Source organism: Cupressus sempervirens, chromosome 9, assembly GCF_028749045.1.
Source record: "Cupressus sempervirens isolate cs-2001-9-10 chromosome 9, ASM2874904v1, whole genome shotgun sequence".
NCBI classification, from domain to species: Eukaryota; Viridiplantae; Streptophyta; class Pinopsida; order Cupressales; family Cupressaceae; genus Cupressus; species Cupressus sempervirens.
The window spans coordinates 657,564,704-657,587,745 of record NC_143126.1 but is presented as its reverse complement, the minus strand read 5'-3'; the positions used below and the strand labels follow the sequence as shown (position 1 = coordinate 657,587,745).

Sequence of the window (23,042 nt, the reverse complement as noted above, 5' to 3'; positions counted from 1 at the left end):
TCAGCATTAGCTCCAACATCTAAAAGCACCTGAGTAGTCCTTGAATTATAGAAAAGAATTGCATGAAAAAATAATATTTCTTCCTCTATGCTCACTATCAGGGCTTAAGCATTGCAATAAAAATCTGAGCATAGTGCCAATTTCTTCATAATATTGAACAACACACCATGCTTCATTATATGGTTTTGTTAGACCTACCCCAACGCACAACTCTTCACTTGAATTTGTATCCTAGGAACATGATCCAAGGCTCACTTTATAGTTTGTATCTAAGCCCATTATTAGTGCCTTGCATTGATTGAATATTCTAATAAATGGCCCTTTATTCAACTCATCTATTGATCATATCCCCATTCATCTCAATATTCCAATGAAATGAACTTTGAGTGTCACATACAAAGCCACAATATATTTTACACATCCCTAAGATAGACCTAGGACCCTTCCTCTTGTAGTGTCTACATCCATGTCAAATAAGCAAGGTCATGTAGGCAGCCCAGACATTGTGCTCATAGTTCCTATCAAAGGATAGATGAATCCTTCCCTAGCACTTGCTCTTACATCTCTAATTGGTAATGTAAAACCAAAAGGAGCCCCTTTTAATGAAGCAATATGTGAAAAAGAATACTATGTCTTTGGAAGTCCAAACAACCCTTGCAGGGTATATGTTTCAATTTTCTTCTTAGCCTACTCTGAATATGCTATTGCAACTATTCCATATGACTTGGCAATCAAATTAATTTTTTCTTTGATACTAATGTTCAAAGGGTACAAAAAATGCAAAGATCTATTGTGCTTCTCATAGGCCATCTGAACTACAACACCAAGATCTACCACTCCTACTCCACCATGTGCATAATGCATACAAACAACAACATCAAAGGCAGCAACTTCTATTGCAACATTTCTCATAGCATTGACCTCAACCTCTATGTTAGAGGAAAACATGTTGATAGCAATGACAACCTTAACTCCATATGGTTTGATTTTTTCCAAGTTCTTGGCTAGATTAACATAGCCCACCTGAACCAATGCTACATTATCTGTTACATAAGCATGATCTAGTGGCTTTCCTACAGACATGTCTGGTCCTCCACCATGCATTTTGAGAGCTCTTACTGTGGCCACTAAAACAACACATTGAGGCTTCAAACCATTGTATCTACACTTTATATTCATGAACTTCTCTGTACCAATATCAAAACCAAACCCTGCTTCTGTCACAACAAATCCTTCTCGACCTACTAGCTTTAGCGCAATCTTGTTGGCAAAACAAAAAAAAAAACTTGGTTAAACAAATCACATGCCTTATCTATGGTCAGATTGGCTATGGATCCGTCAATCATGTTTTTCCCTGATGTTCGACATTCATTATCTATTCCCCAACATTGGCATTGTGGCCATTTCTTTTTTGCATTTGGCATGAGCATTTAGAACAACTTTTATGGAGGTTAATTAACCTCTTAATTTTTAACCTTTTTTCAAACGGGCAAGGAGGTAGATTGATAACTATCTTTAAAATACGTGTTTTGGACTCGAACATTAACCTATTTTAAAAAAAGGTTAATGATTAATGATTTGGTTTGGAATACATGTTTTGACCCCCAAACCTTAACTTTTTGAAAGTTTAATTTTCTAAACTTATCTTAACCTTTTGATAGAGAGGTTAATGGTTAAGCTTTCAAAGTGAAATACGTGTTTTGAAAATTAAGCTTAACCTTGTTAGAGGTTAATGGTTAATGATCATGTTGAAAATACATATTTTGGTTCATTCCATTGACCAACAAGAATTTTTTACTCAGGAGCCAGATTTTAAAATTTTGAAGTGTTGGATGAAGCTAAGAATGAGCTAGAGATATTTGGAGGGAAAATTTTCTCAAAAAATCTGAGAGTAAGTGACCATTTTAATGCTTAAAATGAGGCATATTACAAGAATAACCACACCTCAAAAAAAGGAGGAAATGAGGCAATTTTGATATTTGGGGAATAGTTGGCTCTATCTGGGGACAAGGACTTTGTAAGGATGAAGCTTAAATCCAGATAAACTAGAACAATGCTTTATCCACTGGGTTGTAGAGTCACACAAGGAACCACTTTGGAAAGGGGGAACAAACACCAAAAATAGGAGAACAGAAAGGAAGACCAAGCACAACAAAAGCTCCTATCTAGACTATATACAAGGCAGGTTTCCCTACCTCCAATGATTTCAGATATAATCATGCAAAACCATTCACTGGTTGGGGAAAATGAATACCATAGCATGCTAACATGTGGCAAATTTCATGTTCTTGTGGACTCAAGTATAGGTTCGCTCTTTGAATTCCAATTCTGAGATTCCTAATATGCTTCACATGTCCAAATAGCCATGTCTCATCAAAAATCTCTAACTTCGGAATCAACTCTACTTCATGTTGCATGCCATTCACAAATTTATTTTGAAAGAGTTAAAGTATAAGGCTCTCAAGTTTCTGAATGCATCTTTGATCTTCTCCTCTATTTGGCAAGCCCTCTACTTGAATTTCTAGTGATTGATCATCATGAATTCCTGAACTTATTTCTGACACTAGACACTCTTTCTTTTCCACGGGAATGATTTTGTTTGTATTCTCTATGAAATTATTCCAATATAAATGCACATCCTTGTCACATTGAATCTTCTCATGATGTATATCTTCCTTTTCTTTCATCAAATCACTTAAAGAAGAAACACTCATCTTTTCCATTTTGGTGCACACATGCTCTAATGAGTCTATTTGATCAGGAGAATTGATCATCAATTGATATTGATGTAAGGGAAATTCTTTTAAAAGAGCATCATCATCTATGCCTTTACCTTCACATTTTTTAATCATTAGATCATAACACATTTCTTCAAGACCGAGTACTTCTCTAGTGTGAGAGACCATCACAATGTTTTCTTTATTGTAGTTTCCACATGTGAACTTGAATGCTTCAAATTTAGGTTTCATGCATGAGGAAGAGTGAGAACTTGATGTGTCATCTTCTTTTACTTGATGTCTATCTCTAATTCCCATTTCCATCGTACCTATTATTAAATTTTAATCAATAGTTCCACAGACTTGGTTCATTGATTCTTCTTGATTACCATCTTCACAAAATGGGAAAGCTTCATATTCCACTTGCATGTAACCTTGAAAAGGATTTCTTGACAACTCATCATATTTCTCTTGAAAATAATCTTCTACTCTTGTGATGATCATACCACTTTCTAAAAACTCCTCAACATCCTCAAAAGTAAAGACTTCAATCTCAAAAGTTAACAGAGATGTCTATTAATGTTTGGTAGCTTCTATCAGATAACCCTATGGATATACAAGTAATTATATATGAGATATAATTCTATGTGAGATATAAACTTATTGTATGTAAGAAATATATATATATATATATATAACAATAATTAATTTTATATAAATTAATTATTAGATTATTGAATAGACATCTCTATTCAAAAACCTATGCTAAATATAAATGAGAGGATGTTGCATATGGAAAACATATACCTTATTATAGGTAATGCTTAGTATATTTGCAGCAACGATCCGAGAAACATCAACATGGTATCAAAGTAGGTTTATTCTTGCTTGTGAGAAGGATCTCTTAAACTAAAAAACATGATTACTCTAGTTGCTTTAATTGACAATACAATACTGATGTGTATTAAAGAAATTGGATCTCAAATTTGGATCCTAAGACTATTAATGGTTGCACGATCCGTACTAAAGGTACTATCGGCAAACATTATGGAGGTTGTGAATGATAAGAGATTATATAAATCACAAAATTTTGGATCTTGTTGGGAACTAAGGTCATGATGGATAAAGGAATTCCAGAAGAATTAGAAAGAAACAACTAAGAGATGAGTGCATAGCTGGAAATCATGAACCAAGGCAAAGGTCTATATGGAAGTCCATCTAAATTCGATTTGGCACCCTTCCATTTTCATTTTCAAATCTCCCCATTTATCAAATTGCAGACTGTCACAAGTACTACTCACAGACTTGTTGAAAATTTCTCCAAGCTGAATTTTTTTTGAGATTCATCAATGACGACAACAAAAGTGGTTTTCTAGACATCGAGAGCATTTGGTATTTTTTTCTTACACTCGCTAATCCACATTGTAGAGGATGAGCTTTTAGGGCATTTATACCAAGCACTACTTTGATGAAAGAAGTATCAAATTCTATTCAAGTCAAGAAATGTTTGTTAAGAGAATTTTTGGTTCATGTTATGAAACTAGCTCTTACCATGAAAATAAGATGTTTCTCATAGTAATATAGTGATTAAAATTTGTCAGGTGGTCTGCCTGAAAGCTTTGACCTCTCATTTTCATATTGTGATAGATAGAGGACTACTCATTGAATTTGCATGAGACCCAAGGCATCGAGGCTATAACCAAATAGTTTAGTAAGTACAAAACCAAAAAGGGAATAATATATTTTAAATCAACTCCCTATGTAATACATTGAATTGAAAGACGACAAGTACCAATTGAATTCTTGGTGAAGGTATGTTATATTTTATGTTTTATTCCAATGTTATAATTAAATTAATTCATATAATATATACCTGATATGCTATATGTTATATGAATTAATTCATAATATATAGTTGATATCTGATATGAAATGAATTGATTATTATTAAGTATTATATTATGAATAAAATTAAGTATTATGATATCTTAATTATATATATAAAAATAAAGAGTTATGTTATAATCATTTATGTTAGTAATATGCATGAGTTGAATTACTAAACATCAAACTAATGTTATCATTCTTATCTTATATCTCTATATGAGCTATTTTCCTTGATAGTTTCCTCCAAGAATGTTCTTGTAGGAAAAGAGGGAGATTAAGATTCAGTAGGAGAAGACTTAAGATGGAGTAAACCATGCTGAGATGGTTTCTATAATGATCAATAAGTTATCACGGTCAAGAGGACCATGACAATATGAGTTTTTAATGGGCTTACCTCTGTGTACATCATGAGGAAGTGACGAATTCCAAATGATCATCACTTGTATTTGGGAGAAGTTGTAAAGTGACAATCTTATAATCAACTTGTATTATGAGATCTAATAAATTGAGTAAATGGTGAATGTCTTGTATCTCATCATTCTGGGAGGCCATTACTCTTAGAGTACTTGGTGAATATCATTAATAATCTAGGAGGCCAATACTCTTGATATCAAATGTGATATCTAAATATTTTTGAGTAATCAGTGAATATCATTGATATTCTAGGAGGCTAATACTCTTGATATCAAATGTGATATCAAACATTTTTTTTGAATACTTGATGAATATCAGATGTTGATATTCTAGGAGATCAAGATTGTTCATCTCAAATGTGATATCTACCCTAGTTTGAGTAATTGATAAATATCATATGTTGATATTTTGGAGATCAATACTCTTCATATCATATGCAATATTAAATTGTGGAAAACTTCTGAGATATCCTTAAATTCCTAATATTACCATCGGTGTAATATTTGTCTTGTATTTATCCTCCCTTGCTAAGAGGGAGTGTTAATGTTTGGTAGCTTATGTTAGATAACCCTTTGGATATGCATGTAATTATATATGAGAAATAATTCTATGTGAGATATAAACTTATTATATGTGATATATATATAACAATAATTAAGTTTATATAAATTAATTATTAGATTATTGATAAGACATGTCTATTCAATAACCTATGCTCAATATAAATGAGGGGATGTTGCATATGGAAAAGATATACCTTATTATAGGCAATGCTTAGTACATTTGCAGCAATGATCTAGGAAACATCAACAATGTTTGCAAGATTTCACTTGAGGTTCTTTCTTCATCAGTGATAATGGTAGAATATTTTGAAAATTATTCTAAAGAATCGACTTCAGTAATAGAGTTCTCATCATTAATGATTAGGGGTGAATGAATAGGAAGGTCTTCTCCATAAAGGAAGTCATCATCTGAAGCATTGAGGCATCAAGTAGGAATAAAAGTAGTATTGAATTCACCTTGATCCATATTTTCCTCATCTTTAACCATATGTTGTGCAATTCCTTGAGAAACCTTCAGTATTTCTTTTTCTTTCTCATTAGGATTGAGATGATTGAATATGTTCTCCTAGATATTGAAATTTTTGGAGTCATGCCTTGATACATTAGCAGATGCCTCTTCTTTTATAGACTTCATTTCCTGACCATCTTCTTGATTAGACATAAAATCCCCATCTTCTTTTATGTATGCAGATCTGGATGACTCCTTTCTAATAGTTGGATAGAGAGATGTTCTATTACCAAGGAGATAATTCTGGCATGGGTTTTCTTTCTCAAGTTCTTGTAGTATTTGAAGTAAAGAATGATGAACTTTGTCAGGATCTAGGCATGCATTGCCATAGAAGCTTTTTAAAAACTCAACCTGATCAGGATCAACAGAAGTATGATTTTGATGAACAATAGGTGCAAGCATGGGGACACCTTTTTGACCACCATTGTCCATCCTCGATTCACATAAATATTTTTTTTGATAAAGTTATTCATTATGCTCACATGTGGAACTTATTTTCAAAAATGATTTTGGCTGGTGAGAGAAAAACTGATTATCTTTACCATCTTTTTCATCTATCTTTTGCAAAGTTCAGAGCAAGGATGGTTGGATATTTCCTAGGTCTAGTTTCCACCCATCATAGAATCTCTTCAAGAAGCTCGCCTACTTAGGATCAATAAAAATCTGATTTTTTTCAAACAAAGGTGCATGAGAGATACTTTTTTTATTCTTCATTGTTGATTTAGATGAAGTGCACTTTTCAAAAAGGCCTTCTTTATATGTTGAACCATTTTCAAATAAAGAATCATAATCATGAGAAAGAGATCCATAATCTTTTCTATCTGCTTTTTCAATCTTTTGAAAAATTTGTAGCAAGTAAGGATGAACCATTCTAGGATCTAGCCTCCTGCCACCATAGAAATTCTTCAAGAAATTTACCTATAGAGGTTCATTAGGAATTTTTTTCTTTGAGTATGAGAAGTATTCCTTGTCACTATTACTATCACTATCACTTTCCCCTTTCCCTTTGTACCAAACCATGTTTTGAATTCGAACCTCAAATAAAGTCGCCAATACTCACTCTTCTAAATAGAGTCACCAAGCTTCATTCAAGAGAAGGTACCTTTTATCAACCATGTTATTGGTTATTGTTCACTTGATCTTGGATGTGACCAAGATTTTGCCTATTTCTTCTTGGAACAACAACTATTCTTTCAATGACTACAAAATTTTCACCAATAGGAACTCTTTGCAAGATTTTCCCAAATTCTTCTTCTTCTTCTAGAACTTGATTTACTTGATGATATTGCTATGTACTTTTTCCACACCTCCAGGCTAGAGTGTTCAAAACTGAAATAATATCTTTTTGCGTGTCTTGGAAACCAAGATTCGGCTGGAGAACTAGAAGCACATTCTCATGCAACAATACCCTGTTGTTTCATCACAGGTGACTGATTAATCTTTCTTGTTTCGGTCTTGAGAAAAGTCACCAAAAATATGTCGATAAATAGATTTGTCACTTAAAAATGGCCCAACGGAGTCTACGTGGAAAATTGTTCACAATAGTTGGATAGGCCCTTGATATGCGGCCTTACTCTACATTTAGCAAGGTAGCTCCCTCATATGATATAATTTTGAGGTTTCTCAAATAAAAGTGAAATCAAACTTTAAAAGATAAATAGAAATCCATTGATGACAAGTGCATCACATGACTTCAAAGCTTTCCTAGATTAACCTAAAACCTCTAATAACAACAATCAAGATCTACGCTTGAAAACTATTACTAGCACAATGTCGATCCAAAGATTCATAAACATCTACGCAATACCATGAGAATGCTCACTACAAAGAGAACCAATAGTTCTAACAATTTAGATTCGAAAGGAGAGAACTCAAATTGCACGTTCCTTTATTTTCTTGCACCAAGAACCTAAGAGGAATTTCTGATTACAAAGAAAAAATTTGTACATACTTTCCAAATATCATCTTCTGATCAAAATTTTAGCATAGTGTTCCCTTTTTCTAAAATCCAAAAAGTCCCATTACAAAGCCAAAACAATCCCTTTTATAAACATTGAGGTTAACAACTACCCCTTTGTGGTTAATAACTACTTCCCAAATACGTGATTTGGGTGAGGTTAATTAACCTCTACAAAATTAACCCAGTATGACTTGAAATTTAGATCTTACACATTTCAAGAGGAAGATTGAATAATCAATCATAGTTGATCTCACTTTGATATTTGAATTACTTATTCAAGTTACATCACTTTATTAATCAGCATATATCCCCCTTTTCATGAATTTTCTATATTGCTTTTATATTCCCTCTCCATGCAGGATAATGAAGAGTTTTAAACCCTTCTCCTTTTAAACAATTTGCTAGGGTAGCATCCAACATGACCACCTCAAAATGGTCTCTCTTCCTAGGGGTAAGATATAAGCTAATAGTTGTCTCTCCCTTCTTATTCTTAAGCCCCAAATCAGCTCATGAAAATAACAACTCTCTGAAGCATTCTAGATGGTTAGACTTTATGCTCAACATAAGTGCAGTTTCACCACTTTCTGTCCTTGCATCCAAATCACATCCATGTTCTATCAACTACTTTAAAATACTTTGATAACCCATTCTTAATGCCATGTGAATAGGTTGAAATTCATGTCCATTTGTTAATCTTACATAAAAGTCAACATTAGCTCCAGCATCTAAAAGCACCTGAGTAGCCCTTGAATTACGGAAAAGTATTGCATGACAAATTAATGTTCTTCCTCTATGCTCACTATCAGGGCTTAATTGTTGCAGTAACAATCTGAGAATAGTGCCACTTGCTTCATAATATTCAACAACACACCATGCTTCATTATATGGTTCTATTAGACCTGCCCCAGCGTGCAACTCTTCACTTGAATTTGTATCCTAGACCATGCTCCAAGGCTCACTTTACAGTCTGTATCTATGCCCACCGTCAGTGCCTAGCATTGATTGAATATTCTAATATATGGCCCTTTATTCAATTCAGCTATTGATCATACCTCCATTCATCTCAGCATTCCAATGAAATGAACTTCGAGTGTCACATACAAAGCCACAATATATTTTACACATCCCTAGGATAGACCTAGGACCCTTCCTGTTGCAGTATCTACATCTATGTCAAAAAGGCAATGTCATGTAGGCAGCCCAGGCATTGTACTCATAGTTCCTATCAAAGGATAGACGAATCCTGCCCCAACACTAGCTCTTACATCTCTAATTGGTAATATAAAACCAAAAGGAGCCCCTTTTAACGAAGCAATATGTGAAAAAGAATACCGTCTTTGGATGTCCAGAGAACCCTTGCAGGGTGTATGTTTCAATCTGCTTCTCAGCCTGCTCTGAATATGCGACTACAGCTGCTCCATATGACTTGGTAATCAAATTAATTGTGTCTTTGATACTAATGTTCAAAGGGTACAAAAACTGCAAAGATCTATTGTGCTTCTCACAGGCCCTCGGAACTGAAACACCAAGATCTACTGCTCCTGCTCCACTTGTGCATAATGCATACAAACAATAGCATCAAAGGCACCAGGTTCTATTGCAGCATTTCTCACAGCATTGACCTCAGCCTCTGTGTCAGAGGGAAACATGTTGATAGCAACGACAACATTAACTCCACATGATTTGATGTCTTCCAAGTGCTTGGCTAGATTAACACAGCCTGCCTGAACCAATGCTACATTCTCTGTTACATAAGCACGATCTAGTGGCTTTCCTGCAGACACGTCTGCTCCTCCACCATGCATTTTGAGAGCTCTTACTGTGGCCACTAAAATAGCACATTGAGGCTTCAAACCACTGTATCTATACTTTATATTCATGAACTTCTCTATACAAATATCAGCACCAAACCCTGCTTCTGTCACAACAAATCCTTCTAAACCTACTAGCTTCAGCGCACTCTTGTCAGCAAAACAAAAAAAACTTGGTTAAACAAATTACATGCCTTATCTATGGTCAGATTGGCTATGGGCCCGTCAATCACGTTTTTCTTGGCTGTTCAACATTTTTTATCTATTCCCCAGCATTGGCATTGTGGCCATTACTTCTTTGCATTTGGCACGAACATTTAGAACAACTTTCATGGAGGTTAATTAACCTCTTAATTTTTAACCTTTTTCAAATGGGCAAGGAGGTAGGTTGCTGGTACTCTATTGAATAATATACTGCAGAGATCTAATGCGCATAAGGTATTCAACCAATTTTCCTTTTTGGGGAAAAAGATTTCGATGCATGCACTCCATTTCCTCATCGCTAATCCACGCACTTAATGTATTGCTAGGAATGAAGTATTGACTTTTTATCGATTTATGTGACTGCAGGACAACATTGTACCGATTCTAAACCGGGAAACTCGCAAATTAATAATTGATGTCTCAAAGCAAGCAGCGCAGATTCATTTTTAGCGCTTTCAGTTTTAAGTTCTGTGTTAGGAAAGAATCGAGCAAATTTCTTCCAATAAAGATGAATGTATTCAACTTCTAAAATACATGTGTACCCTTGCAAAATACATGAAGAAGTTGGATCATCATTTGGATGATAGAGAGAAGCTGAATAAGGTCATCCAGTTCATAGTAGAAGCCTCCTTCCTCTGCATATCGCAAATGCAATCTCATCCGCTTTCCAAGTAAATTCAATTTCATACATTTCTAATTTTCCTTTCTCATGTGATGTTCGTATTTCGACTCTTGTATGACAGTAAATATTTATTTACTTTTGACCGGTAAGTAAATTTTTCGGTGCTCCGGTTGCGGCTGATGATTTGCGGAGTTTACAAGCACAACTTGGGCATGAGTACTCGGAGCTCTCATTGGGAGCGATAATGGCTGTGCTGAACAAGTTTTGAGTAGAATTCCAGAGACATTGCCTCCCTCCCAGGGAAGATCTCCTAAAGCAGGTAGCCATTTCTCTCTTATTTGGCTCTTTGTCGTTGTGCTGAATTAATCTGAATAAGAAACAAATTTTATAATAAAAAAATAATCTTCTGGCGAACCTAAACCTTCAGATTGACTCAATTAACTTGTTCTAGAAAATGATTTGTTTATGGAAAATGTTCCACTGGTGGTCTGAGGAGTGAAGAACTAATCTTACAAGTATTATCTATTTGTATTTTCTCATTTTTCCAAAAACAAGTTATGCAGATTTGTAAGTAGTTTGTTTTTAAGCATAACTCCTAATCAATTAATATTGAGTTTATAGTTGGCATTGAAGAAGCGAGAAATTATGCTACTGAGATCCTAGATATGAAAGGTAAATCAGTAAAGTGGTGGTTATTTATGGCCAAGGTGGAATGGGAAAGACTACTTCAGCCAGTAAAGTTTTCAGCATTCTTGATCTTACAAACTACAAACATTGTAGAGTTGATATGCAACAGAATAGTTCAGAAGCTGATCTGAAGCTTCTACAAGAACAGATTTTACAAGACCTTTATGACCGTAAACTTAACTTGAGGAGCTTGAATGAAGGTCAGGAACAATTGACCACATATTTCAAAGAGCGCTCTTCTAAGTCTGTCTTCCTTTTTATTGACAATGCATTGAAGCAAAATGATTTGGAAAGACTTCTGCCTATTCGTGACCTTGCGTCACTTCCAGCACAGAGCAGGATTCTTCTTACCACAAGGAATCTGAATGAGACTCGTATACTTTTACAACAAGGATTTGAACGATGACCTTATCTGATATCTTGTCTTCCAGAAGAGAAGGCACGAGAATTCTTGTGTGAGTGGGCTTTAGATAGTGCCCACGCAAGTTTTGATCCCACAATAGATATTAGTGGCCTCCTCAAAATATGCCAGGGAATTCCACTGGTATTGACAATGGCAGGGCTGAGATTATCTGAGCATGCTGTTAGTTTTGTTAGCTTTGGACAGCTGTTTGTCCATTTGCTATTATTTAGCAAGTAATTGTTTTTGCTAACTAATTGGTTAGATTAGAAACAAATATTTGTTAATTAATTGACCACTTTTGGAAACAACTAGAAACCGACTTGGTTAGGGTTGTTAAGTTGTTTTAATCTCAACCATCGATTGTAAATCAATCTCGGCCATTGGTTTACCAACAGGAGCAGTATAAAAGGAGGTCAGGGGGGCATTTGGAGAACATGAAGTTTGGAGAAACGTTTGTAGTGTTAGCAAACAGTCTTGTAGTGTTAGCAAGGGTGTAGTGTTAGCGTGGGAATAGCAGTGGGGAATATCATCGAGATAAATTAGGAGGTTGTCGGAATTCTGCCAGTAAGAGGCAAAGAATTTTGTATCTCTTGATTTGCTGAAGTTTAATATAATTTCTAATTTGTAAAACTGGTTTTCCCTTAGGGGTTTTTCCAGGGACAATTTGTCTGGAAATATTGTGTTCATTGTGTTGCATATTTCTTTCCGTATTTTATAAGTGAAGTTGCAGTTGTGTTATTTTTCGATATTAGTTGGGAATTAATTTTCAACAGTTTAATAATCGTTTATGATAGGAGATTAATAATCAGTGATTGCAATAGTTAAATTTTTCACATGGTATGAGAGCGTTGTTAAGGGTAGAAGAGTTTTGCCCTACGAAATTTTTTTTGATCTCTTTAGATTTATTATTGCTTTAAACCCTTGAGATGGCTTCAGCTGGTTTGAGAGATCATGATAGATTGGATGGTGCCTCAAATTTTGGTGTCTAGAAGGCCAGAATTTCTTTATTTTTGGAAGAGAATGGTATCAAGGATTATGCTACTAGTGTTGTACCTATACCAATGGATGCAACCCAGCTTGCAGCATATAGAAAGGATGATGCCAAAGTGAGGAGGATTATCCTTGATGGTGTCAAGGATCATATTGTTCCACATATCGCAGAACTAGATACGGCAAAGAAGATGGGGGATGCCATTCTGAATCTATACCAGAATGCTAGCACCAACAGGAAGTTGATTCTCAGAGAGAAGCTAAAGAATACCTAGATGAATCAGGGAGAAGATGTCACAAGTTACCTCACCAGGCTCAAACTTGTCAAGGATGAGTTAGCAGCTATTGGAGATATTCCTAGTGATGACGAGCTAGTGAGAATAGCCCTAAATGGGTTTACTAAACAATGGAGTGTCTTTGTTCAAGTTGTCTGTGGATGAGATACTTTACCGAGTTGGGATCGACTATGGACTGATTTCACTCAGGAGGAGTTTAGACTAAGTCTTGTTAATGGGGCCAACAAGAGTCAGAAAAATGAGGTGGAACAAGAGAATGTTGCCCTAGCAGGTAAAGGGAAAGCAAAGAAGGGATCTAGCAAAGGATCGAATTCACAAAACAAAAAGAAGAAGAAGGACCTTTCTAAGGTCAAGTGCTTTGGATGTCACAAGTTTGGCCACTATGTCAGTGATTGCCTAGAGAGGAAGAAGGGTAAGACGTAGAGGGCAACTTTAGCAAATGCGAAAGAACTCTCTAGTAGAATGGAAGATGAGTTTGCACGCATAGCTTGTATGGTTAGCTCAACCTCATAGTGTGTTTGGTATATAGATAGTGGGGCGTCATTTCATATGATAGGAGTTAGAGAGTACTTCTCCAGTTACAAGGAGGAGGACACCAACATCTAGATTTCTATGGGAAACTTGTCCAAACTCAACCCTATTGGGAAAGGGACTGTTTACTTTCAGAGGGAGAATGGAAAGATAATTCCACTTCATGATGTGTTATATGTGTCAAGCTTAAGTATGAATTTGATTTCTGTATCTATTCTTTAGGATAGGGGGTATAATGTACTCTTTAGAGGGAAAAATGTGTTGATTAAGCACAAGGATTGGAAATCACCCATAACTATTGGAGTTAGGAGTGGTCGCCTTTACAAATTGCAGTTTGATACTCCTAAGGCACTTATGAGCAACAATAATCCTAGAGATCTTGGAGAGCTATGGCATAGGAGGATGGGCCATATTCATCATGGAGCACTTAGATTGCTTAGTGAGCTGGTGACAGGTGTTCCAGAGGTGAGCACAGAGCATGACAATGTATGTAAGGGATGTGTGTTGGGGAAGTTTGCAAAAGCATCTTTTCCAAGGAGTGACACCAGATCTAAGGGTGTTCTTGATCTAGTACATTCAGATGTTTTTGGACCGATGTCGACGAAATCTCTCAGAGGATATGAGTACTATGTTACTTTTATTGATGATTTCTCTAGAAAGACATGGATATACTTCTTGAAGACTAAGGATGAGGTTTTCAGTCGATTTCAAGAGTTTAAGGCTCTTGTGGAGAACTCGACAGGAAAGAAGATAAAGGTTCTTCGATCAGACAATGGAGGCGAGTACAAAGGAAATGTCTTCTAGGAGTTCTGCATTAGAGAAAGAATCAAGAGAGAATGGACTCTTTCTTACAATCCACAACAGAATGGAGTTGCTGAGAGGAAGAACCATTCTATATCGGAGGCAGCAAGAGCTATGCTACATGACCAGGACATGCCCCGTTACTTATGGGCAGAGGCGTATAATACAACAGTCTACATTCAGAATAGAGTTGCACACAAGGTGCTTGGGAAGATGACACTAGAGGAGGCTTTCACAAGGAAGAAGCCAGATGTTAGTCACTTCAGGATATTCGAGAGTTTGGCATATTGTTATATTCCTGGAGATACACGTACAAAATTAGATTAGACTGCAGAGAGGGGGTACTTTGTTGGGTACAATGAGACCTCAAAGGCATATAGGATTTTCATTCTAGGGACTAAAAGAATTATTGTTAGATGGGATGTTAAGTTCATGGAGGACAAGGCATTCAGGAGATCTAGAGATTTTCCAGCAGATGATTAGAGTGAGCAGCCAACAGAAGCTCCAAGACCAAGTCAAGAACAACAAAGCTCAAGTACAGTTACCAGTACGAGTGTAGACTCAGTTAGTGAAGATTCACAGAGTATGGAGCAACAGGTGCAACAGGAAATGCATCTAGAAGACTTAGAGGTTGATATTTCATCCTCTACAATTGGCAGTGGGAACCATGAGGTTCCAGATACACAAAGGGATACTCAGGAGTTTGTGGGAGCTCCTAGGAAGAGTACTAGACAGCAAAGACAACCAGCCAAGTTCAATGACTATGTGGCATTAGTTAGTCAGTTGGTAGATAGTGAGCCTTCTAGCTATCAGGAAGCTGCAAAACATCAGGTATGGCGAGATGCTATGGTTGAGGAATATTCTTCAATAATGCAGAATGATGTGTGGGAGGTAGTACCTAGACCAACAAATAGGGTTGTAGTTGGATCATGTTGGATCTATAAGATAAAGCACGGTGTAGATGATAGCATCGAGAAATACAAGGTGAGGTTCGTGGCAAAGGGGTTCTCTTAGAAGGAGGGAATAGACTATGAGGAGACATTTGCTCCTGTTGCCAGGTATACTTCTATATGAGTTGTAATCTCACTTGCAGCACAGATGGGATGGAAAATCCAACAAATGGATGTCAAGACAACATTCCTTAATGGTGAGTTGAAGGATGAGGTATACATAGAACAACCAGAAGGCAAGCTTTGTAGCACACAAAAAAGAGACCCAAATGTGTAGATTGAAGAAAGCATTGTACGGACTCAAGCAGGCTCCTAGAGCATGGTATGAGCGCATTGATACATACTTACAGAAAATGGGCTTTGTGAAGAGTGAAGCAGATGCTAACCTCTACTACTTGGTGGTTGGGGGTGAGATTCTCGTTCTTGTTTTTTATGTGGATGACCTGTTTCTTACAGGTTCACTAGGGCTTATAGTGGATTGTAAGAGGAACCTTGTAGAAGAGTTTGAGATGAAGGATTTAGGACTTATGCACTACTTTCTAGGCATGGAAGTGTGACCTAGACAAATGGGGAGATTTTCCTTGGTCAAAAGAAATATTGCGTTGAAATCTTGAAGAAATTTGGGATGGAGGATTGCAAATCCATGTCTACACCCATGATTACAAACTAGAGGAAGGTAGATACATCTAAGGAGAAGGATGTAGATCCCACTTTATATAGATAGTTGATTGGTTTCCTTATGTATTTGGTCAACACTAGGCCAGATATAGCATTTGCAGTTAAATCTCTTAGTCAGTTCATGGTTGAACCAAAGAGAATGTATTTGATAGCGGCTAAGCATGTGCTAGTTACTTGCATGGTACAGTTGAGTATGGGATAAGATATGTTCAAGGTGAAGGTATCAATTTAATAGGCTATACTGACGTAGATTGGGTAGGCAATACAATGAACAAAAGGAGCACTTCAGGGTGTTGTTTCAGTTTGGGGTCAGGAGTTGTATCTTGGTTCAACAGGAAGCAGAAGTCTGTGGCTCTAAGTTCAGCAGAAGTAGAATACATAGTAGCTAGCATGGCAACATGTGAAGCTATATGGCTTCGAAAGTTGTTAGTAGCCTTGTTTGGTCAGAAGATTGAGACTACTATGATACATTGTGACAATCAGAGTTGCATCAAGTTTTCTGAGAATCTAGTATTTCATGATAGGTCTAAACATATAGATATCAGATATCACTTCATCAGAGATTGTGTACAAAGGGGAGTTGTTCAGCTACAATACATACCTACAGAGGAGCAGGTAGCAGACATTATGACTAAGGCATTAGGGAAGGCAAAATTTATCTTCTTCAAAGATAAGTTAGGTGTCCTGCAGAACAACTTCCTTGCTAAGAGGGAGTGTTAGTTTTGTTAGCTTTGGACAGCTGGTTGTCCATTTGCTATTATTTAGTAAGTAATTATTTTGCTAACTAATTGGTTAGATTAGAAACAAATATTTGTTAATTAATTGACCACTTCTGGAAACAACTAGAAACCAACTTGGTTAGGGTTGTTAAGTTGTTTTAATCTCAACCATTGATTGTAAATCAATCTCGGTTGTTGGTTTACCAACAGGAGTAGTATAAAAGGAGGTCAGGGGGGCATTTGGAGAACATGAAGTTTGGAGAAATGTTTGCAGTGTTAGCAAACAGTCTTGCAGTGTTAGCAAGGGCGCAGTGTTAGCATGGGAATAGCAGTGGGGAATATCATCGGGATAAATTAGGAGGTTGTCGAAATTCTGCTAGTAAGAGGCAAAGAATTTTTTATCTCTTGATTTGCTGAAGTTTAATATAATTTTTCATTTGTAGAACTGGTTTTCCCTTAGGGGTTTTTCAAGGGACAATTTGTTCGAAAATATTGTGTTCATTGTGTTGCACATTTCTTTCCGTATTTTATAAGTGAAGTTGCAGTTGTGTTATTTTTTGATATTAGCTGAGAATTTATTCTTAGCAGTTTAATAATTGTTTATGATAGGAGATTAATAATCAATGATTGCAATAGTTAATTTTTTCACATGGTATCAGAGCGTTGTTAAGGGTAGAAGAGTTTTTCCCTCGGAAAGAAATTTTGATCTCTTTAGATTTATTATTGCTTTAAACCATTGATATGGCTTCAGTTGGTTTGAGAGATCAAGATAGATTGGATGGTGCCTCAAATTTTGGTGTTTGGAAGGCAAGAATTTCTTTATTGTTGGAAGAGAATGGTATCAAGGATTATGCTACCAATGTTGTAATTGTACCAATGGATGCAACCCAACTTGTAGCATATAGAAAGGATGATGCCAAAGCAAGGAGCATTATCCTTGATGGTGTCAAGGATCATATTGTTCCACATATCACAGAGCTAGATACGGTGAAGAAGATGTGGGACGCCATTTTGAATCTATACCAGAATGCTACCACCAAAAAGAAGTTGATTTTCAAAGAGAAGCTAAAGAATACTCAGATGAATCAGGGAGAAGACATCACAAGTTACCTCACCAAGCTTAGACTTGTCAAGGATGAGTTAGCAGCTGTTGGAGATAGTCCTAGTGATGACGAGCTAGTGAGAATAGCCCTAAATGGGTTTACTAAACAATGGAATGTCTTTGTTCAAGTTTTCAGTGGACAAGATACTTTATCGAGTTGGGATCGACTATGGACTGATTTCACTCGAGAGGAATTTAGACTAAGTCTTATCAATGGGGCCAACAAGAGTCAAAAAAATGAGTTGGAGCAAGAGAACGTTGCCCTAGCGGGTAAAGGGAAAGCAAAGAAGGGATCTGGAAAATGATTGAATTCACCAAATGAAAAGAAGAAGAAGGACCTTTCTAAGGTCAAGTGCTTTGGATGTCACGAGTTTGGCCACTATGTCAGTGATTGCCCAGAGAGGAAGAAGGGTAAGAAGCAGGTGGCAACTTCAACAAGTGCAGAAGAACTCTCCAATAGAATGGAAGATGAGTTTGCACTCATACCTTGTATGGTTAGCTCAACCTCACAGTGTGTTTGGTATATAGATAGCGGGGCATCATTTCATATGACAGGAGTTAGAGAGTACTTCTCTAGTTACAAGGAGGAGGACACCAACATCCAAATTTTTATGGGAAACTTGTCCAAACTCAACCTTGTTGGGAAAGGGACTGTTCACTTTTAGAGGGAGAATGAAAGATAATTCCACTTCATGATGTGTTATATGTGCCAGGCTTAGGAATGAATTTGATTTATGTATCTGTTCTTTAGGATAGGGGGTATAATGTACTCTTTAGAGGGACAAATGTGTTGATTAAGCACAAGGATTGGAAATCACCCATAAATATTGGAGTTAGGAGTGGTCACCTTTATAGATTGCAGTTTGATACTCCTAATGCACTTATGAGCAACAGTAATCCTAGCGATCTTGGAGAGCTATGGCATAGGAGGATGGGCCATATTCATCATGGAGCACTTAGACTGCTTAGTGAGATGGTGACAGGTGTTCCAGAGGTGAGCACAAAGCATGACGATGTATGTAAGGGATGTGTGCTGGGGAAGTTTGTGAAAGCATCTTTTCGAAGGAGTGACACTAGATCTAAGGGTGTTCTTGATCTAGTACATTCAAATGTTTGTGGACCGATGTCGACGAAATCTCTTAGAGGATATGAGTACTATGTTACTTTTATTATGATTTCTCTAGAAAGACCTGGATATACTTCTTGAAGACTAAGGATGGGGTTTTCAGTCAATTTCAAGAGTTCAAGGCTGTTGTGGAGAACTCGACAGGAAAGAAGATAAAGGTTCTTCAGTCAAACAATGGATGCGAGTACAAAAGAAATTTCTTCTAGGAGTTCTGCACTAGAGAAGGAATCAAGAGAGAATGGATTGTTCCTTACAATTCACAATAGAATGGAGTTGTTGAGAAGAAGAATCGTTCTATATCGGAGGTAGCAAGAGCTATGCTACATGACCAGGACATGCCCCATTACTTATGGGCAGAGGTGTGTAATACAACAGTCTACATTCAGAATAGAGTTCCACACAAGGTGCTAGGGAAGATGACACTAGAGGAGGTTTTCACAGGGAAGAAGCCAGATGTTAGTCACTTCAGGATATTTGAGAGTTTGGCATATTGTCATATTCTTGGAGATACACGTACAAAGTTAGATCAGACTACAAAGAGGGGGTACTTTGTTGGGTATAGTGAGACCTCAAAGGCATATAGGATTTTCATTCTGGGGAGTAAAAGAATTATTGTTAGATGGGATGTTAAGTTCATGGAGGACAAGGCATTCAGGAGATCTAGAGATTTGCCAGCAGATGATCAGAGTGAGTAGCCAACAAAAGCTCCAAAACCAAGTCAAGAGCAACAAAGCTCAAGTATAGTTACCAGTATGAGTGTAGACTCAGTTAGTGAAGATTCACAGAGTATGGAGCAATAGGTGCAACAAGAAATGCATCTAGAAGACTTAAAGGTTGACATTTCATCCTCTACAATTGGCAGCGGGAACCATGAGGTTCTAGATACACAAAGGGATACTCAGAAGTTTTTGGGATCTCCTAGGAAGAGTACTAGACAGCGAAGACAACCAGCCAAGTTCAATGACTATGTGGCATTAGTTAGTTAGTTGGTAAATAGTGAGCCTTCTAGCTATCAGGAAGCTATAGAACATTAGGTATGGCGAGATGCTATGGTTGAGGAATATTCTTCAAGAATGCAAAATGATGTGTGGAAGGTAGTACCTAGACCAACAGATAGGGTTGTAGTTGGATCACATTGGATCTATAAGATAAAGCACGTTGCAGATGGTAGCATCGAGAAATACAAGGCGAGGTTCGTGGCAAAGGGGTTCTCTCAGAAGGAGGGAACAGACTATGAGGAGACATTTGCTCCTATTGCTAGGTATGCTTCTATACAAGCTGTAATCTCACTTGCAGCATAGATGGGATGGCAAATCCATCAAATGCATGTCAAGATAGAATTCCTTAATGGTGAGTTGAAGGAGGAGGTATACATAGAACAAGCAGAAGGCTTTGTAGCACACAGCAAAGAGACTCACGTGTGTAGATTGAAGAAAGCATTGTATGGACTCAAGCAAGCTCCTAGAGTGTGGTATGAGCACATTGATACATACTTACAGAAAATGGGCTTTGTGAAGAGTGAAACAAATGCTAACCTCTACTACTTGGTGGTTGGGGGTGAGATTCTCATTCTTGTTCTTTATGTGGATGACCTGTTTCTTACAAGTTCACTAGGGCTCATAGTGGATTGCAAGAGGAACCTTGCAGAAGAGTTTGAGATGAAGGATTTAGGACTTATGCACTACTTTCTAGGCATGGAAGTGTGGTAGACAAATGTGGAGATTTTCCTTGGTCAAGAGAAATATTGCATTGAAATCTTGAAGAAATTTGGGATGGAAGATTGCAAAGCCATGTCTACACCCATGATTACGAATTGGAGGAAGGTAGATACATCTAAGGAGAAGGATGTAGATCCCACTTTATATAGACAGTTGATTGGTTCGCTTATGTATTTGGTCAACACTAGGCCAGATATAGCATTTGCAGTTAACTCTCTTAGTCAGTTCATGGTTGAACCAAAGAGAATGCATTGGATAGCAACTAAGCATGTGCTATGTTACTTGCGTCGTACAGTTGCGTATGGGATCAAATATGTTCAAGGTGAAGGTATCAATTTGATAGGCTATATTGACGCAGATTGGGTAGGCAATACAATGGACAAAAGGAGCACTTTAGGGTGTTGTTTCAGTTTGAGGTCAGGAGTTGTATCTTGGTTCAGCAGGAAGCAGAAGTCTATGGCTCTAAGTTTAGCAGAAGCAGAATACATAGCAGCTAGCATGGTGACATATGAAGCTATATGGCTTCGAAAGTTGTTAGTAGCCTTGTTTGGTCAAAAGGTTGAGACTATTGTGATACATTGTGACAATTAGAGTTCCATCAAGTTGTCTAAGAATCCAATGTTTCATGATAGGTCTAAACATATAGATACTAGATATCACTTCATCAAAGATTGTGCACAAAGGGGAGTTGTTCAGCTACAGTACATACCTACAGAGGAGCAGGTAGCAGACATTCTGACTAAGGCATTGGGGAAGGCAAAATTTATCTTCTTCAAAGATAAGTTAGGTGTCCTGCAAAACAGCTTCCTCACTAAGAGGGAGTGTTAGTTTTGTTAGCTTTGGACAGCTGTTTGTGCATTTGCTATTATTTAGCAAGTAATCATTTTGCTAACTAATTGGTTAGATTAGGAATAAATTTTTGTTAATTAATTGACCACTTTTGGAAACAACTAGAAACCGACTTGGTTAGGGTTGTTAAGTTGTTTTAATCTCAACCGTCGATTGTAAATCAATCTCAGTCGTTGGTTTACCAACAGGAGCAGTATAAAAGGAGGTCAGGGGGGCATTTGGAGAACATGAAGTTTGGAGAAACGTTTGCAGTGTTAGAAAATAGTCTTGTAGTGTTAGCAAGGGTGTAGTGTTGGTGTGGGAATAGCAGTGGGGAATATCATCGGAATAAATTAGGAGGTTGTCGAAATTCTGCCAGTAAGAGGCAAGGAATTTTTTATCTCTTGATTTGTTGAAGTTTAATATAATTTCTCATCTATAGAATTGGTTTTCCCTTAGGGGTTTTTCCAGGGACAATTTGTCCGAAAATATTGTGTTCATTGTGTTGCACATTTCTTTCCGTATTTTATAAGTGAAGTTGCAGTTGTGTTATTTTTTGATATTAGCTGGGAATTTATTTTCAGCAGTTTAATAATCATTTATGATAGGAGATTAATAATCAGTGATTGCAAAAGTTAATTTTTTCACACATGCAAAATGCGTTAAAGCTTGTAAAGATGTAGTTGAAAATCCCAAGGCAGAGCTGCTAGAGGGAGAGGAGGATGAGTTGAGAGAGCGTATGGTGGATTTTGTATTTAGCCGATTGAAAGCCTCATTTAAAGAGGGATTTCTTGACATTGTATTCTTCTTTTGTAACCGGAGCCTGCCACTGGTGGTCTCTAGTGTTGGAGCGGTCGAATTTGAAGAGCTTGAAAGAGTTGTTCTTGTTAAGAGGACAGATGAAGGGAGGGTGAATGTCCATGATATTGTGAGAGCATGAGGAAGAAAGCTACAGCCAACAGATATGGGAGAGAATCACTGATTTAGAATCTCTCATTGATTGTCATAACTAACTTTTAGACTTCTATATTTTAGTATGATTTATGACTTTGTTTGACTTGGTCGTATATTTGTCCACCCAAGTAGTTATCATTAGTTTATATGTGTGTGTGATGCATTTGCATTTGATAAAATATTGTGAATTAGATGGGATGTTAATATTGTTGTTTCAATATTTTGGATTGGAATTGAAAAGAAAATGATAAATATATAATTTATAATTGATGTCTTTTCAATTCAATAATGGATTTTTGATATTGATGTTGAATTGAATTTTGAAATGATAAGCAAGATTGTGAAGACGAGGGTGTGGTTGAAGTAGAGGAGGTTAGCTCCTCAATAAGGATGTGTGTGGAAATATATGGTAATGCACACATCACTTAATTAGACATGTTATAGAATGTATATATGTACTTTTGGATTTCATGTTTGAATTGATTTTATGCTACATTTATAGTTATTATGTTAGCCTAAATGTTTAAATCTTTTTTTTAAAAAATTGTTAAAACAATAAATGAAATGTTGTTG

At 36.7% G+C, this 23,042-nt stretch overlaps 3 pseudogenes; 1 reads left to right on the top strand and 2 right to left on the bottom strand.

The window, feature by feature from the left end:
- Positions 1-423: 423 nt before the first annotated feature.
- LOC149540453 (formate--tetrahydrofolate ligase pseudogene) lies at positions 424-1,404 on the bottom strand (annotated as a pseudogene).
- A 4,208-nt stretch (positions 1,405-5,612) lies between these two features.
- Positions 5,613-22,528, top strand: LOC149540451 (disease resistance protein RUN1-like; annotated as a pseudogene).
- Positions 9,059-11,013, bottom strand: LOC149540452 (formate--tetrahydrofolate ligase pseudogene; annotated as a pseudogene).
- Positions 22,529-23,042: the final 514 nt, after the last annotated feature.